Source organism: Oreochromis aureus, linkage group 18 (genome assembly GCF_013358895.1).
Source record: "Oreochromis aureus strain Israel breed Guangdong linkage group 18, ZZ_aureus, whole genome shotgun sequence".
Taxonomy (NCBI): Eukaryota; Metazoa; Chordata; class Actinopteri; order Cichliformes; family Cichlidae; genus Oreochromis; species Oreochromis aureus.
The window spans coordinates 2,044,612-2,061,922 of record NC_052959.1 but is presented as its reverse complement, the minus strand read 5'-3'; the positions used below and the strand labels follow the sequence as shown (position 1 = coordinate 2,061,922).

Sequence of the window (17,311 nt, the reverse complement as noted above, 5' to 3'; positions counted from 1 at the left end):
AAGGATAATTACATAACATATATTAGATATAATATAAAACAGTCAGTTGTGTTTTGTTTTAACTTTAACATATCATAATTTGATTGGTAGCAACTTTTACCCCTACAGTGAGCCGATCACTCATAATTCCTAGACATGTCAATCAGGTAGGAATGAAGTAAGACATTAATAGAAATAAAGAGTTGTATGTTGACATGTAGCCCTTTCCTTGCTTAAATCATTGTTAATATTTTTGAAAAATTAACCTGTGATAAGACATAGCTTATCAAGATAGAATATGCTAGATAGAACCATATAACTAAAGATGAACCAAACTGTTCACAATTTTATCTAGCTCTCAGTTTTAAGAAAGGCTGCTGACCCCTGTTATAGAGTCTGACAGCTGCAGGGATTATATACAAATATTCAACTATACCAGAATTAAACCAGGTCTAAAGAAAAAAGAAAAAAGGAGTGAGTATCACTACAAAGATTACCCACAGTGGTCCTCATACCACAGTTTGATATCAGCAAACACCGAGAGCATACATTGATATGACACCACAGCCATGCTATCATTGCTAACACTGATAACAGCATAAATCGAATTAAATCGGGACTTGATGAGAACTGTCGAGTATCACTAGAAATATTATAAACAGTCGTCTCTGTACCACAGTTTGCTATCAGTAAACACCGACGGCATTCACTGTTAGCATACCACAGCCATGTTAGCAGTGTATAAACGATAGTTTAGCATATATTAGCACAGGTATCAATAAAGGACTACCGTATTAAACACTTTTACTAACCTCAGGCAGATGGACAGGCGCTCTGCAGGTGGGATTGAGCGCCTGTAGTTGGTGTCTAGGCGGGCAATTCTGGGACCGACGCGGGACAGCAGGTCCTCAAACTGGGCGAGTGAAAGACGGTGATATCGGCCGTCATCCAGGCGCAGCTCCTCGAGCAAGTGGTGAAACTCACCAAACTGCTCACGCCTCTGGAGGACCTGATGGACCCAGGTACGGCGAGGACGTCCTTAACGCCGCTGCTCTGCTCTCCACAGTAAATAGAGAAGGGAGACTCTCTCTTCAAACGCTAGCTCGACAGCTGCCATCTAGCAAAGATACTGTCTGGCACAACTTCCTCCCACATCCCTCCCACATTTCCGGTTCACGCGCGTCAAAATATGCAATTTTGAGGCGCGATGGATTTGTGTTGGACACGCGTCGAGGTGCAAATGTGCACGCCTCAAATTAGGGGTGTCTGGGGCGTTTTCGCTTGCGTCTATCGCGTTTGGTGTGAACACACCGTTAGACTGCAGAAAGGTCAATGCAACCATGCTTACAGACACAGATAACAATTAGACTAATTTCTAGGTCAGAGGTAAGAGACATATGGCTTGCAACTTGCATGCGCACCTGCTCAGCAAGGTTAGTACAGGATGTACTCAGGATGTTTTAGAGTTTGAAGAGAACATCACAAGTCTATAAAAACAAAGACGGAGTTCTTTGTCCCCTTAGAGACAACCATTCCAGCTGAACTGAACACTTCTGAGACTCTTTTTGGAGCGCAGCCAGCTTTTCTCTAAGATTAGAGTCTCTTCTGTTGTGGAACATCATTTAGTGACTAAACATTTTGCTCCTTGTGCAGAGACTGTTGTTTCTCAGCCAGGTCCATTCACACATCTTCAGCTGGTCTAACCAAATCTGTAGCTACTCCACGTTGCCCTGTTCCCAGGGTGGCTGCGGTCCAGCCTTTCCCTGCACCCATTCCAGTTACCCGGGTGAGGGTGGCTAGGACCCAGCCGGTCCCGGCTCCCATTCCTGCACCTCCCAGGGCAGCTGGGTTCCTGCCTACCCCTGCAACCATACCGGTGCCTCGAGTGAGGGTGGCTGGGACTCAGCTGGTCTGGGATTGGGAACAGGGACTCGCGCTTGTACCTGTTCCTCAGGTGGGGACAGCAGGCACCCAGTCATCACCTGTGCTAGTCCTGGTTTCCAGGGTAAGGGCAGCCATGACTGAGCTTTCCCTTCCACCCTTACCAACTGCTCGGGTGGAAGTGGCTGGTGTCCATGTACTTGATTGATTGATTGATTGATCATACTTTATTCATCCAGAGGGAAATTTGGTTAAGGCTGCCAGCCGTGCCAGCGCCATCTTACTCTTCCGACCATACATACATTACACAAACATCACATGGGAAAGACAGGTCAGAGGGGTATAACATGGAAAATGCACAACATGAGGAAAGATAAGGAGAAAAAATAACTGCCCCCAGACTGAGCTCCAACAGGGAGATCAGTTTGAAAACAGAAAAAAACACCTCTGCACATAGCACATGAAAAAACTCTTAATACACCAAAGAAACACATGACAAGCAACAGGGATGGGTAAAGGGTGAGAGACAGCCAGTGTAGACAGTACATCTGGGCCTGCAGCCTATGCGCTGGTCTCCATGATCCACCGTCAGCATCAGAGGGGAATAAGCGTCGAAGGCGTTTGGAGGGGGAGGGGGGATGAGTGTATATCTGCATGTGTATATATATGTCTGTGTGCGTGTGTGTGTATGTGTCCAGAGTTCAGCTGAGACAGTGTCCTTCGCCCTGCCAGGCTAAGTAAACAGTCTTCTAGCCAACCCAGCCAACTTGTGTCATCTTAGTCTAGTACTTATATGTTTCAGATCATCAAACAAATTTAAGTGTGAGACACTTTTTCACACCACTGTATATTTACACACTCCACCTTCCATCCTTCATGAAGGTGTTTGCATTGTTTTAAAACAACTTGTCATCCAATTATCACACTTGCATTAGGCCCCCTCCTCGATTCAGAGATGGTCTTTCCCTTTTCAGGTAAATGTCCTCCTTGACTGCGCCCTCATACCAGCGTTCCTCCCTGTCCAGGATGTGTACATCCTCATCATTGAAAGTGTCCACTGGCCTGTAGGTGTAAATAGACTGCAGAGTCCTGGCCTGACGAGGTGGCTCTGCTGTGTTGTGCCATCCGCTTCACAAGAGGTTGTTTGGTTTCCCCGATGTGTAAATCCTGGCAATCCTCCTGGCACTTAACAGCGTACACTATGTTACTCTGTTTGTGTCGGGGGACCCAATCCTTGGGGTGGACCAATTTTTTGGCGCAGCGTGTTTTGGGGTTTAAAAGCCACAGAGACGCGGTGTTTATAAAAAATGCGTCTCCACTGCTCCGATACTCCTGACACATACGGGATCACTACAGGTTTTCGCTTGGGCAGCGGTTGTCCTTCTCTCCTGGATCGGCTGGAGCTTTCTTTTGCCGCCTTTCCAGGTTTGACAAAAGTCCAGCTGGGATAACCACATTTACTCAGGGCCTTCTTTATGTGATGTTCTTCTGCTTCCCTGGCCGCTGTGTCAGTGGGGATGGTGTTCGCTCTGTGTTCACCCTGATGACACCCAGTTTGTGCTCCAGTGGATGATGAGAGTCAAACCTTAGATACTGATCCGTATGTGTAGGTTTACGGTACACATAAGCTTTTAGATGTCCCCCATTACTGATGGAAATCTCACAGTCTAAGAAGGCTAACCTGCCACTTTTCATATCCTCCCTGGTGAATTTGATGTGTCGAGTTAATGTGATCCATGAATTGTGGTACGTCCTGAAATTTGATTTTCACCCAGGTGTCATCCACATACCTGAAAAAATGACTTGGTGGTGTTCCAGGGTAGGATAACAAAGCCCTCTTTTCCACTTCTTCCATGTACAAATTGGCCATGATGGGTGAAACTGGGGAGCCCATGGCACACCCATGTTTCTGCCTGTAGTACTGACCCTTGTATGTGAAGTAGGTGGAATGAAGACACAGTTCCAAAAGCAAACACACTTGGTCGATGCTGAGAGTGGTCCTGCTGCTGAGGTTGGGGTCATCCTGTAATGTCTTACGAACTACCTCCAACGCTTCCGTGACTGGGAAGCAAGTGAGGAGAGATGTAACATCGTACGAGACCATGGTTTCATCTGCCTCCTGTAACCACTTCCTGGGTCTCGTTTCAGGGGCTCATAAGTATTTTCATCACTGAGCAGTGACAAAATTTTCTAGTCTTTCTCGTTTAGCAATACTGTCCACCTAACCTTGTCTGCCGGAAGGATGATAATGTTGTTGTCATTACTAAGTGATGTGAGTGCCTTCCTCTCCTCCATGGTGATGTTGGATGCTGGGGGCTTTGCATTGCTGAGACAGGCCGAAATTTTCGTCCGTAGTTGCTCGGCTGTGGCTCTGATCAGCTCCACTAGAGGGATTTGTCTCGGCGTGTCAGCAAAATTCAACCCTTTAGCAAGGATGTTTTTCTCTGTTTGGGTGAGCTGTCTGTCAGACAAATTCTTCACCCACTTGTCCACATCCTCGGTGTCGCATCCTTCTCTCTTCTGGCCGCTGAGGACACTCTCTCCGTACTTTTGCTGTGGTTTCCGACGTACAACAAGTAAGTCAAACTTCCTTTGTTGACTGGTCTTACACTTCTTGTGCTGTGCTAGACGAGCTTAATTTGGAGATTTACTTACCTGGATGATTGAGCATGCATCAAGACATCCATGTATATTGTTTTCTGGTCTGTCAGTCATTGTCTATAAAAAGACCCATTACTACCAGAAATATATTCTCAGGTTGTTTGCTAGTTAAAATATGGTGGGACAATTCATTTCACATATAATTCATGCACTCCTTTGAGCTGATATTAATGACACATGTGGAATTTTATGGACGGTAATATGTACTAAATAACTACATATTACCGTCCATAAAATTATATCACCTTCCAGATAATTACTGCGAATACTGTCTTTGGTGTTTTAAAACTGGTTAGTACAAATTTGACTGTTTAGTTTTGTTATAACACACTGCAGATCAGCATAGCTGAATTGATTTCAAACAATCATTTTACAGCCTGTCCCATATCCTTCATGGTATCGGTGGGTCCTTTTTTCAGATGAAAGAGGCATTGATGCTGGCAGTCACACTGGCCAGTTGAGGTAATGGCATTGGGCCAAGTTAAAGAGAAATGTGAGCATCAGAGAGACCAGCTACTGTAGCTGTTAGAGATGCCAACTGTGCAAGGGCTGTGCAAGGGGGGTGATTCTTCAAGACTTGGTATGTAATAAGAAATTTGTAATTCCATTCTGGATTTAAGAGGAAGCCAATGAAGAGAACCCAGTATAGAAGAAATATGCTCTCTTTCTAGTCCCTGGCTAGTCTCTTGCTCCACCATTTTGGATCAACTAAAGGCTTTTCTCACTTTTCTCACAGAAGACTATGTAGGGTTGGATTTTTTTTTCCCTTAATAATAAACACCTTTATTGAGAAACTGCATTTTATGTTTACTCGTGTCATCTTTGTCTAATATTTAAATTTGCTTGATCTGAAACATTTAAGTGTGACATACAAAACATACCAAAAAAAAAAGAAAATCAGGAAGGGGGCAAACTCTTTTTCATACCACTCGACCTACTAAATCTACACAGGGCTTGGGGATTTTTTCTGTTTGTCAGTATAAACGATGACAAACTGGAAGGACTAAGGCAAATACAATAAAGCTCAAATATCATACTGAGAGAAGACACTCCAAAATCGCTAATCACTCAGTTTTTCTTTCTGAAAAAAATATTATATCATTGACGTCATGGTATGGTTACCTCAGTAGCTCAAAAGAGAACACAGAGAAGGCTAATGGGAAAGTTGGCTCTGGGAGGAAGTACAAAGAGAGGAGGTGATTAGCTGGGCATACACAGTGCATCAGCCTCCTCTGCTTAACTCAAACTGACCTCATTTAACTTTTTTTCAATCAGGCCTCTCAGTCTCCTGTTCTCATTCATTCAGCCACAATGATACTTACAACTTCTTCGTCTTATTTCACTCTCTTATTTACTACAAACAGTATCGTGCTTTAGCTGTCATATTGCTCACTTGCTAAAGGACAGCATCAGGAAACTACAGCACAAAACCTTTAAAATGTAGACAGGCTCTAGTGACAGCTCTAATCATCTGAACTGTCAGCACTGAAATGATATTATCCAATTTTAAAAGACTATTTGCTTAAAGTTTGGTTTCAGGAATTTTTTGGTCATTGTATCCCGACATTTTAGCTTTGCTTGAGCTTTCTGCCTAATTCTCTAAGCCATGCTGACTAGTAATATATTTGTGATATAACACATCATACATGTGCTGCAGTCCTAAACGTTTCTAGACATTATTCAGTACAGGCTCTTCCATTTGAGGAGTCTCTAAAATTTGTAATGTACTGTCTCAGTGATGCTAAAAAACTAGTTCAAGCATTTAATACTTCAAGGCTGGACTACTATAATTCATTATTATCAGGAAGTCCTAAAAACTCCCTGAAAAGCCTTCAGCTGATCCAAAATGCTGCAGCATGAGTCCTGACAGGGACTAGAAAGAGAGAGCAGATTTCTCCTGTTTTGGCTTCCCTTCATTGGCTTCCTGTTAAATCCAAATTCAAAATCCTGCTCCTCACATACAAGGTCTTAAATAATCAGGCCCCATCTTATCTTAATGACCTTGTAGCACCATATCACCCTATTAGAGCACTTCGCTCTCACACTGCAGGCCTACTTGTTGTTCCTAGAGTATTTAAAAGTAGAATGGGAGGCAGAGCCTTCAGTTTTCAGGCCCCTCTTCTGTGGAACCAGCTTCCAGTTTGGATTCAGGAGACAGACACTATCTCTACTTTCAAGATTAGGCTTCAAACTTTCCTTTTTGCTAAAGCATATAGTTAGGGCTGGACCAGGTGACCCTGAATCCTCCCTTAGTTATGCTGCAATAGACGTAGGCTGCCGGGGATTCCCATGATGCATTGAGTACTTCTTTAGTCACCTTTCTCACTCACTATGTGTTTATATGCTTCTCTGCATGGAATCATTACTTATTAATCTCTGTCTCTCTTCCACAGCATGTCTTTATCTTGTCTTCCTTCTCTCACCCCAACCGGTCGCAGCAGATGGCCCCGCCCCTCCCTGAGCTTGGTTCTGCCAGAGGTTTCTTCCTGTTTAAGGAAGTTTTTCCTTCCCACTGTCGCCAAAGTGCTTGCTCATAGGGGGTCATATGATTGTTGGGTCTTTCTCTGTATGTATTACTGTAAGGTTTACCTGTCATGGTTCTAGGTCATTTGACCCAGCATTTTGGGTTTATGATGTTCTTCTGATTCCTTTGTGTTGTAATGTTAGTTTTTTATTATGTAGTTTAGTTAGTCATAGTTTTTCCTTCTAAGTTAATTATACTCCCGGTTAAGATTATCAGTGAACACAGAGCACGAGATGAACAGGTCCAGAAAAATAAAATCATTAACAGATAAGGCTTTTCAACTGATGAGTGTTCATTTTATGGAACCAAACAATCATTTTTGTTTTTTACTCATTCTAAATAATGTTTTTATTAATCCATGTATATATTTATTACTTTTGTTGTGGTGTGGAAGAGTGCAATGGGTCTGTGTGGTCTAAATGCCTCTCTCCAAAGCAAATTTCTCCCAAGGGAGACAAACAGAGAGACTATGAATTTTGGGTCCTCCTCCTTTTTCCACACAATATTATGACACTACCTTACAATATAAAATGCCTTGAGGTGACTGTTGTTGTGATCTGGCGCTGTATAAATAAAATTGAATGGAAAAGAGCGCATGTAAGAATGCATGTGTGAGAATTCAGTATTACAACAAAAAAGCCCCTAGAGCAGCGGTCCCCAACCCCCGGGCCTCGGACCGGTACCGGTCCGTGAGTCGTTTGGTACCGGGCCGCGAGAGTTGAGGCTCAGGTGTGAAATGTATGGTTTTCAGGGCTTTTTATCGGTTTTCAGCGTTATTTTGTTATCGTTTTTATCGTTAACTCAGTTTTCCTGGGTCTTTTCACGTGTGTTATGAATAAATCTTCTTTTTTTCGGTACCGGTACTAGTTTTATTTTGTTGTATTTATCCGCGACACCTTAAAGGCCGGTCCGTGAAAATATTGTCGGGCATAAACCGGTCCGTGGCGCAAAAAAGGTTGGGGACCGCTGCCCTAGAGAATATGAGTTCAAACCTGTGGCGTGTCCAGCGGGGTGGCCTGGGGGGGCACAGGCCACCCCCCCAACCAGACTGGCCACCCCAGGTGCCACCCCGAAGCCAAAACAATAAAATCCAATGAAATATCAAATGTACGATTATGTTTTCACAGTGAAGCTCAGATATCCGAGTGTAAGTGAATGCAGCATCGGCTTCTGCGCTATGAGCATCATGTTAGCAAAGGTAGGAGAGCCAAGCACGAAAGACAGCATCACAGAAAACAGTTTTTCGGCGAAAGATTAACAGTTTAACATAGCTGGACTGGCCATCGAGCATGGCGTAGCTTCCACGGCGGCTAGCAGGTGGATGAGGGAAGGGTAGGCAGGAGGAGGAGAGACCCGAGGCAGCCGCCAGTCCGAGTGTCAGGTGAACTAAACTTCAGGTAAGAAGTTATGACCTGCAGTCTATCTGGGTCAGATATAAACCAAGTTTAGGTGGAGTTTATTTTCGTTGTGCTGACTTTTTACCATCAGTTACAATAACTCGTACTGCGTGCTAGCTAGCATGACGGAGTTTCTATACAGCTGGGCGGATGCTGTGATGTTACTGATGGTGAACTTTATTTTATTCATAAGGTTAGTTAGTAGAGTTGCCAACGGCTCCTTAAAAATGGAATGGTCCCTCATTCAGAGACAATATTACAGGTTTCGTATTGAGCTGAGAAGAGACGCAGTTTGTCCCGAACTTCAGCTAGAATGAAAAGACACAAAGCTGGAGTTATTCTGTGTCTTTGCTGCACAGCTGCCTCTTCTTCTCTCATTCTCTCCCCTCCCTCTCCTGTTGCTACTTCAATCATGAAACTGATCAATGATCAGCTGATCGGCTTTTTCTTTTTTGTTTGTTTATCGCCCACTTTGCGCCAGAAAGAGGAAACCAGCGGATGTCGCGCTAAACAACAGCAGCACGTTTAAGCTTGATCAGCTGTTGTTAGAATTTATTGAATATTAATTTCTAGTATCAGCTGATGTTTGCTGGAGCCACAGCTGTAAAAGCTGCTGGTCATGATATCAGTTTGGATATGTGGTGAGAGGGAAACATGCAGATGAAACCAGGAGATGTCCTTACTGAATCATCAGAGCTGAACAGGTGATGGAGAAACAGGTTTACCTTTTAGGTGACATGAATGAGTTGAAGGAAGTTATGAGCTGTTTCTGAGAGACAAATAACACCAGGATCCTTTTTCACGTAGCTGACAGCTGGTAACTGTGCAGGGGCGGGTCTAGCAAAGTTATGCCAAGGGGTCAGGTAGGGCATTAACAGGAAAGGGGGCACAAAGAAATACTTTTCTTTCTTATTCTCGTTTAAAATATCTAGCTTTTATTAAATAATTATCTGAATCTTGCGAACAAAGTTTTTATCTGACGTAAAATGTATAGAAATCATACATATACCAACAAGACAGTGTACATCACTGTCACAACAGCGTTGTTTTCATTCAAAGGTTTTATGGCTTTAATACCTGGTGGCCGGTCTCTGGTCAAAATGCCCAATTTTTTTCCCAGTCCAGCCCTGCAGGTTAATACTGGCAGTGTCACCATGCCAGCTGACTGTATTTCATCATCAGCCAGTGTTGTTCTTTATACATCAATATTACCAAAGTTTACCCATAAGGCAGCATAGAAAGTATTTACTTGCTTTCAGGTTTCATTCAAAAGTTAGTCTTTTCATTTGTTTCCCAACTTTTTCCCTGTTTCAAAATCAAACACCAGTTTGTAAGAAGATTATCTTCTTTTTTTAATAGGCAGATAAAGTTTTGCATTGGCTAATTTGGCAATTGTATGTTAAAAATGTTTGTATTTTAATATTCAAAAATGTTTTTGCCCAAAACATATGTGCCCTATAGGTCAGTAAAAATACTATGCAAATATTGCTGTCCTTGAATGCTGAGTAAACACTGACAAAGCACTGATTGTGTCTCTTGTACTTCATCAACGCAGTATCTAAAAACTTTGCACCGTAGTGGCTAAAACCTCATTCTAATAAGAGTCAAAAGCAAATTCAGTTATTAGGTTTACAGGGTTATTGAATGATGGTTAACGGTTGGTAGAATTTTTTTTTAACATTATCTGCCAATTACATCTGCCACCCTTCTCCAAATCTGTGCCCCTACCTGGCCCCCCCCAACAAAAATTTTCTAGACACGCCACTGGTTCAAACACTAGAGTAACTTTTATCGTAACCACCCCAGTCATGTGGAAGTGATGCTGATCATCTACTGTACTGAATTTAGAGAAATGCATTAAAATGTACTTTAGGGAGAAACATTTACATACACACTTTTGCATGTCTGTGTTTGTGTCTATGCATCCTCTTTGTTAACTATGGAAAATCCCAGAGCAGATTCAAATGCAGGTTAACTTCAGTTAAACATAAAAATAAAACAGCTAATATCAAGGCCCTTGTTGCATCCACTCTAAATATCACACATGAACACAGCCTTTTACAGTGTTATCTTTATGAGATTTCTGGTTCATTGTAGTTTCATTGCTGCACTTCATAAAAAACTGCAGTCATGTACATAACTATATCTCGAAGCATTTTCGAGTGTGTGTGTGTGTGTGTGTTAGACTGCACTACGGTTTATTAGACTGTGGGTTCTTTTTTGTAGTGGACTGCCTCTGAAAACAGACCAGGACAGTGACTAAACCAGTCCATCCATTCGCTTCCGCTTATCCTTTTCAGGGTCGCGGGGGGCGCTAGAGCCTATCCCAGCTGTCATAGGGCAAGAGGCAGGGTCAGTGTTGGGGAGTAACGGCAGCGTTACGGTTGCCATGGTTACAGGGTGACGCTCTCTCTCTCTGCGTGTTTCCTGGGTGAGAGAGCGCTTTTTTGTTGTTGTTGTTGTGCTAAGCTAAAAGGCAGAATGCTACAGGCATGGCCCTAAAGAATGTAGCATCATGGGCAGTGTAGTCCGTGCTGCAGGGAGAATGGACCACCGCATTCCGTTATGTGTCTGTGAGCGAGGGAGGGAGAGAAAGGAAAAGTCCGAGCTGTCACGGAGCAAAACGGGAGCTGGAAGCATGTAAATATAATAATAACCACTGCAGCCAAGAAGAGTGCCTGACGAGCCCATTTGTAAGTAAGCTATTAAGACTCAACTGTACACTGTGTTCGTGTTTTCCTCCGGAAACAATAAGTTCCGTTGGAGCAGCCTTTCAACGCCTCTCTCTGTCTCTGGCAAGCAAAGTTGATCCAGACAACAAAGTAAAGCTAGTTTTCGGCTACCAGCCCGACACGGAACCCGAAGTATTAGCCAGAGGTCCCTTTACTACTGTTCGTACCCGCGGACCTTCAGTATCAGTAATAAATCACAGCAATAGTACATTCACGTAGTTGTAAACAGCATGATAATATATTGAGTAATCCAAAGTATTCAGAACACGTTACTCTCATTGAGTAACGTAACGGAATACGTTACAGAATACATTTTGGGGTATGTATTCAGTATTCTGTAATGGAATACATTTTAAAAGTAACCTTCCCAACACTGGGCAGGGTACACCCTGGACAGGTCGCCAGTCTGTCGCAGGGCTAACACACAGAGACAGACAACCATTCACGCTCACATTCACTCCCGCATTCACACCTATGGGCAATTTGGATTAATCAGTTAACCTATCCCCACATTTGTGGGCATTTATGTTTTTATTTATTAAATTATATACAAGGTTGTTTAATAACAATAGTAATAAAAAGTTCTTTTCCCTGATTCTCGGACTGATCCCTGTTAAACCAATAGCCTACATTGTTTCTACAGGAACTGTGTGTGTGTGTGTGTGTGTGTGTGTGTGTGTGTGTGTGTGTTTTAGTTTATTAACTACATCCCCCCCCTACACAAGCATTATCTACACAGGCTTTTGGACTGATTAATGTGGAAGTGCCTCTGAAACTTAATTTAGCATGGAATTGTCATGTTCAGAATAACATGGCTATGGTAAATGGAAGTTTGTCCTACAACTCCACAGAAAGTTATGTGAAAATGGAGGTCAGATAACTGTCATGTCTCCAGAGAAGACAGAGGAGTTGATTCATTTTGCTCACAATTTTATCATACATCTGAACAGTATTCCCATATGAAAGTAGTGTGGCTATTTCTCATAATGTACCAGCCAAACAATTAGCACGTAAGCAAAAAGAAACACGAGGACAAAAGGATGGAGAAAAAAGAAAAGTGAGAAGGTCTAAAATAACAGGGTGTAAGTCCATGAAATGTTATTTTACTTTCATATATCATACCATATTAATGTGTACCCAATCAAATGCACATTTGTGGTATTTAGTGTACACTAAATTCTGAACAACTGAACAACTCATCCCAGGCAATAAAGCAATTCAAAGAGAGGCTGACCCTAGCCTCGACCAATGAGAAAACTGATGATGCAAGTTGTAGTTGACTAATGAGAAACTGGTGATGCTGGCTTTCACACACAGGGACCTTAGGACCTTCTGACAACAGCGTCTAGGTGGTTTAGGATCATTCAGACTGAGTGGGGTTCAGGAGGTTATGCTGTCGCTGACGGTGATCATTTTGACTGTTTTTGGGCAGTTCTTGGGGACCTGAGATCCTGAGGCCCCATCGTTGGCTCATGCTGGGATGCTTGGATCTGTTGGGGTCAGCTGCCCACTTCCCTGCTGCTCCTGCCCTTTGGTTGTGAGCGTGCTCTCTGGAGCCTCCATCTTCCCTTGCTGGTGGATGCATGTCTGTCTTCAACACTATTGAGGGGCTGCAGATGGCCCAGGTCTCCTTGCTGTTTCCCTGTCCAGCTTTTGCTCCTGCGGGGGGGTTGTTGCATTCTCTCACCCTCATTTTGAACCATGTTTTATGACAAACGCTCATACACCTGGGAACCAACCTGGCCTTCACCCCCTGTCTGCTCCAGCATAATACCCACTCTGATAATAAGGTCAATAATAAAATAAAATAAATAAACTAAACAAAAATTAATAAGAGGAACCTACAGAGTCCCATAACGCTCCTCTTGACAAAGTGAATGTGTTTGGCACAACAGAGCATTCAGATCATGATTCTGCTTGATAAAACTGCCAGACAGGACAGTTTTAAACAAAAGAAAAACATGATCGGCCCAGTAGAGGTAGCTCATCTAAAGCCCATACTCCACAAAATGTATCCTCCACTCATAAACAGATAAGGCTTTTCAACTGATGAGTGTTCATTTTATGGAACCAAACAAAATATGAAACAAAAACCTAAGTAATCAACCAAAAGTTGACGCTTGGAGTTTATTTCCAGGATAGTCATAACAAGTGTAGACAATGATTGTTAGGTGCGCTGCATCTGTAGAAATGTATTTCTAATCTTCCTAAAATTCCCATTTGTGACTTGTGACAAAGCGTGAATAACTTCTGGGGGAAAAATTAAAAAGAAAAAAATTATATATCCTTCATGAACTCATCTCTGTCAATGAATAGTGATAAGTCTTTCTGTTTCTGGGGATTTTATGCTGTGGCGGTCTTTGTCCAGGGGGAGCTTTTAAATGTCAACGAGAAATTATGGTTCTCGTGGACCCCTTCTGTCCCTCAGTGTCAGGTTGGTTAAACTTACTGACAACCTTGGTCAAAATATTGAAAGGGTAGGTGTGGTTTTGCAACAATAGCCTCTTTTTACAAAAGGTGTGACAAATCTGAAAAGTGAGAAAATAGATGCTAACACATGACCAAAGATTTCAAGCGATCCTGAAAATTCCTGTTTGGTTATAACATGAAAGATATAGCATTGTCTGTTTATTAAACTAAACTAAAACAAACTACTAGTAAAGGTTTGTGTAAAAATCGTTGTACTTCTCCAAAACATTAACCACATTTGTTCACTTCTGTAATGTTAGACTTGAAATCAAAAAGGGCTTGTTCTATGTCTTTGGCCTCTCTCAACCTAAATATATGAACTTTGGCTGCTCATCTCAGTTGACATGGATCTGGGAAAAATCCCTCCAATCGCAGAATTTCTAGGACAGCTGTTATAAAATGTACTTTCCTGAATCTTTTACATAAATGACAATAATAGTGGACAAAAACTATATTTTTCCAAAGAAAAAAATAAGAATGGCATTTTTGTTTGGGATGGGCAACCTCACAGCCTTTGCAGATTTTGAATTATTTAATTTAATTTTTTGAATTATTGCATTGATAACATATTTTACTATCAGTTTGATAAGCTCTAAAATCACGGTTGGGAGTGGACTACCAGCCTCTTCTCAAGTATTAACATTCCCAGAAGTCTGCAGTTGCTTCTGTGGGTTCAGCGGTCTGTACGTGGGGTTTTCAGATGCCCACATTTTCCCCAACTGAAGCGGTGTTTCAGGCCCAAAGAAATCTCCATAAACCTGTATGTAAATCAGGCTGAAGGTCTTGATACAAGGGAGTATCATCGCCCCCACCAGCTTTTTAATATTGATCAGCAGCAGCCACACGTAAATGCTTTGTCATTGATCAATGTTATGAACATCCCCTCTTTGAAATGAGATGACTATTAATTTGTTTATTTATTTGTGTTTTTGCAAAACACTTAAGAATTACATGGAACAATGCCTAATAATTATTTAATGAAATTTAGTGACAGTAGGGGGAAGGGGCGCTAATGCTGGAAGTGAAACTAAACTCTCCAATCTCTGTCTTTTTTGGACTTTTTCATTTCGAAAAAAACACAACAAACACACAGTGTGTAAACTGTTAGGACCTACTAGATCAGGGGTCTCAAACTTAAATGAGCTGTGGGCCACTGCTGGCACTGTCATCTCATGTGAGGGCCACTTCAGTGTTCAAGTAGTACAAAAAACCCAAACAAACAAGAAAAAAATCACCAACATTTCCGAAAATGTAGTGTTTTCTTTGTTTGTTTTTTATTTCAAATATTGTATAACAAGACAAAACTGCAAACGTAAACGCAATGTTTTTCCTCACTCTTAACTAACTGAAGTCTTTCATTGAACTACCAAATTGAAAACACATCGGTCCTCTCTTTCTGCCCACACACGTGGCAGCACTTCTTCTATCATTTTGTTCGTATTTAACAAAATTAAAAATGCAGACATAAGTGTGCACATTAGTTTTTGACTGTCTCACTCAACTAACACAGACAATCCCTCAGCATGTTTGTACTCTCTGCTCATTTTGCCTTCATATTAAATCATTTTTTGCTTTTTAAAGAACTTATTTTAACATTGCAGTCAAAAACAATCAAATCCTCCCTAATAGAAAAAGTAGCTTCAAGAGCCAAACTGCGTTATATTTCTTCACATCAATACACGGGCCGCAAGTAGGGGTGATGTGGGCCGCAAGTGGCCCCCGGGCAGCAGGTTTGAGACCCTTGTACTAGAAGCTACAGTGAGGTCAACAAATAAAAGACCACAATCCCACATAGCAAACAGGTCTGGCCCGGAACTGGTATCAAGCCAGCACTGCTGGCTGACTTCTGGCATGATAAGATGTATGTCATCCAGATATGGGCCGGGCCAGGCCTGGCATAGATGGCACTGTCCATGCAATGGCATGCCATATCCTGCCCGATTGTGGTTTGGTGCATGTGGACCAGGCCCATAGAAAACAGGTCTTCCCTGGATCCGGCATCAAGCTGGCACTTCTGACTGACTGGTGTCATGGCATGGTGGATGTCAACCAGATGTGAGCCAGGTCTGGCAATGATGGCACTATTTATGTCCCTGTTTTCCTACTTTAGTTAGAAGACCCAAATGCCATGTTGCAATACTATACTGCTATGGTAGCCAACGTTTCAAATGCAGGTGTGACAGGTTTGTGAGTGTACACTTTATCCAAAACATAGTGAGGGTTTACTCATGTTTGACACTGGGTTGCTTTGGCTCAGGAGGTAGAGCAGCTCACCTACTGATTAGAAGGTTAGTGGTTCAATTCCCTGGCTCTACCAGTCTGCATGTGAATGTATATGAATGTTGTTGTATAGAGCACATTGAGTAATCTGGGAGAATAGACAAGCACTATATAAGAATCAGTTAATTCACTGTCTGAACAGTGTTTTGTCATGTTACCTTTGCACTATTATGCACATGTTGTTATTGCATGTCTTGATTAAGGTACACATAAGGCTGACATCTGGGGCCAGAGCTGAAACTGTTCTGGGCCAGCACAGGACCAGCAGGGTGTCTACAACTGGCCCATGGCTGCACACAACTTACACATGGCCCACATAAGCACATTCCCACATAGCAAAATTGGTATGGTCCGGATCTGGCCCACACACACTGGTGGTATTTTGCTGGCCCATGTGTGGATTACCTCTGGCAAACCTGGTCTGGGCCACTAAAGGGCCGTCATTCTGGGCCATGTGTAAGTTGTCTGCAGCCACGGGACAGTTGCAGACACACTGCTGGCCCAGAACAGTTTCAGCTCTGGCCCCAGATGTCAGCCTAATGTGTACCTTAATTAAGCCATGTAATAACAACATGTGCATAATAGTGCAAAGGTAACATGACAAATCTCTGTTCAGACAGTGAATGGACCGATTCTTACATAGCATTTTTCAACTCTCCCAGATTACTTAAAGTGCTCTATACAACATGCCACATTCGCTTAACTGAGTGCTTCCTAACTACATTCATACACACGACGTGCAAACTGGAGAAGCCAGGGATCGAACCACTAACCTTCCGATCAATAGGTGACCTGCTCTACCGCCTGAGCTACAGCCACCCACTGGCAAACGTGAGTAAACCCCCACTAGGTTTTGAATAAAGTGTACACATTCATAAACCTGTCAAACCTGCATTTGAAACGTTGGCTACCATAGCAATATAGTATTGCAACATGGCATTTGGGTCGTCGAACTAAAATAGAAAAATAGGAACATAAATATGTCTTGATGCATTCTCAATCATCCAGGAAAGTAAATCTCCAAAAGTTGAATCTGTTCATCTGGACGTAGCGTTTTGTGGGAGAAACGTTTCATCACTCATCCAAGTGACTTCTTCAGTCTCAGCTGACTGCAGGTTTCCCCAAACCTTATAAACAGTACATTTGCATAATGACTGAACTGACCTCACAGCCCATTGTTCCTTCAGTGGGCTGGTTTCAGTCATTATGCAAATGTACTGTTTATAAGGTTTGGGGAAACCTGCAGTCAGCTGAGACTGAAGAAGTCACTTGGATGAGTGATGAAACGTTTCTCCCACAAAACGCTACGTCCAGATGAACAGATTCAACTTTTGGAGAGGAACATAAATAGTGCCTCATTGCCAGACCTGGCCCACATCTGGTTGACA

General features: G+C 42.5%; 1 protein-coding gene across 1 annotated transcript in view; it reads right to left on the bottom strand.

Annotated features, from left to right (window-relative positions):
- The window catches only part of LOC116335826 (disks large-associated protein 1-like), an 81,917-nt gene that overhangs the window by 39,333 nt on the left and 25,273 nt on the right, over positions 1 to 17,311 (bottom strand). The gene's annotated exons all lie outside the window — the stretch shown is intronic.